We start from the raw sequence: 2,437 nt of genomic DNA, 5'->3' as shown, positions 1-2,437 counted from the left end.
ACAATTTTTTTCTTTTTGATTTTTTACCTGGATTACTGAGATGCATCAGGACGTCTTGTTGACATATTTTAATTAAATTTATTTGGTCTTGTTGACATATAATTAAATTGTAAATAAAACATTTCTGCACTGCTAGAAAATGCTAACCCCCTCTCTCAACTTGCATGCTAATTTCTGGAAAATCTATGACTACAACAAATGTTAACCTATAAAAGACTTAGCGATAGTCTTATTATTAATCAGTAGATGTCTTTTGTCCCCCGCATTAAAAATACCACCAAGACCACTTTCTTCCACCAGGGCAAATCCCTAAAATTATAAACAGTCTGTTCCATTTCTCACGTTTAGGTAGAACTGTATTCATTCTTTATTATCTGAGTGTCCAAAAAGATTCTTTAAAGTCTTCAATTAATCCAAAATGCTGCTGCTAGATTCTGAGAAGGATTAGAAAAAGACCATTTAAATCTTATTGATAACATGCAAAGCTCTCAACAACCAAACTCCATCTCACATTAAAAGTCTTCTTGTTCCATATTTTGAACACTGAGAGGATGAGGAATTTCTTTCATCAGATTAGCCGTCTGTTGAACTCTGAACACCAAAATAAATAAATAAATTGACAGATCCAGAGTTAGAATTCAACAGTTTTGCTTATTTTACTTTTTCAAGTTCAATGCTATTCATTTTTATTGTTTTCATGTTCGTTTTCTGTTTATGTGCTCTCTTGTGTGATTTTTGGTTGCAGCCACAACAACACGTTTGTCTGCATATTATACCATGATTATGACAAACACAGTTTTATCTTTTATCTTTTCCTAACAGAGCTCTTCGCTCTCAAAGTGTGGGTTTCCTTGTGGTTCCTAGAGTTTCAAAAAAAATAGAACAGAAAGCAGAGCTTTCAGTTATCATGTTCCTCTCCCATGGAACCATCTTCCTGTTTCTGTCTGTGAGACCGACAAGAACTTCACTTAAGACCTTCCTTTTTGATAAACCCTATAAACCACACTGGACCAGTCATTCTGTGTTTGTCTGTGTCACTTTTCTGCCCTCTAACCCCAGCCAGTCAAACCAGATGACCGATCATCCTGAGCCTGGTTCTGCTGGAGGTTTACTGCTGTTAAAAGGGAGTTTTTCCTTTCCACTGTTGCCAATGTGCTGCTCAGGATGGGAGGTGTGAAGATTCATGCAATGTGCTGGCTTCCTTAGATTGATTGTTCTTAATAATTAGCATTTGGTACCCAAATATTTTTGAACAGTGCCCTGAGATAACCCATGTTGTGAAACGGGTGCTAACAAACAATCTGAATTGAATAAATGTATTAAAATTGATTTGGTGTGGTGGCCATCTTGAATTTGGCTTACTCCAAAATGTATTTATTTATTTATTTATGAAGGTTTTATTAATCTGTACACTGGTTCAAGTGATATTGTGCTAACAGACAGACAAACACACACACATAGACACAATAACAATATTGCCAACGTTTCACAGTGGCAGGCACTAAAAAGACAATGTTCAGGATTCAGGATTCATTTATTGTCATACGCAGCTTAACAAGAGTCAACAACGCAATGAAATTCTTAGGATGAGAAGAAATCCTTCGACTTGCTATAAAGAGTAAAAATAAAGACAATACAGAATACAAAATTTAGTTTGCAGTAAATGCACAGAGTAAATAAACAAAACATTTAGGGTAATACATACAGTGTAAAGTCAAAATGTCAAACAGCAAATAATAACTAAATAGCAAAGAAAACAAYAACAACATTTCAGCAACAGAAATAACAGAATAGTGCAGGCAGGGTGTACAATATATAGTAGATGGGGGAATGCTGGCCTCCTTGCTGTCTCCTGAAGTCCACTWTCATCTCCTTRGTTTTGCTGACRTTCAGTGAGAGGTTATTTTCCTGACACCAGCTGGTCAGTGATTCCACCTCACCTCTGTAGGCGCGTTCGTTGTTGTCAGTGATGAGGCCCAAGATGGTGGTKTCATCAGCAAACTTGAAGATGACGTTTGGGCTGTGCCAGGCGGCACAGTCATGTGTGAAAAGGGAGAACAGCAGTGGACTGAGGACACATCCCTGAGGTGTACCGGTGCTGAGGACCAGTGTGGAAGAGAGGTGGCTGCCTWTTCCCACTGCCTGTGGTCTGTTGGTGAGGAAGTCCAATATCCAGCAGCAGATGGATTTCTCCAGACCCAGAGCTGTGAGCTTGGAGACCAGTTTGGAGGGGATTATGGTGTTGAACGCTGAGCTGTAGTCAATGAAGAGCATTCTCACATAGGTGTTTTTCTTCTCCAAATGGCTGAGGGTGGTGTGAATTGCTGGAGCCATAGCATCGTTTGTGGACCTGTTTGATCTGTATGCAAACTGTAGGGGGTCCAGGGTGTCAGGGAGGGAAGCACAGATGTGAGTCTTGATGATTTGCTCAAATCAC

Source organism: Austrofundulus limnaeus, unplaced genomic scaffold (assembly GCF_001266775.1).
Source record: "Austrofundulus limnaeus strain Quisiro unplaced genomic scaffold, Austrofundulus_limnaeus-1.0 Scaffold493, whole genome shotgun sequence".
Taxonomy (NCBI): Eukaryota; Metazoa; Chordata; class Actinopteri; order Cyprinodontiformes; family Rivulidae; genus Austrofundulus; species Austrofundulus limnaeus.
Note: the sequence above shows the minus strand (reverse complement) of the source record.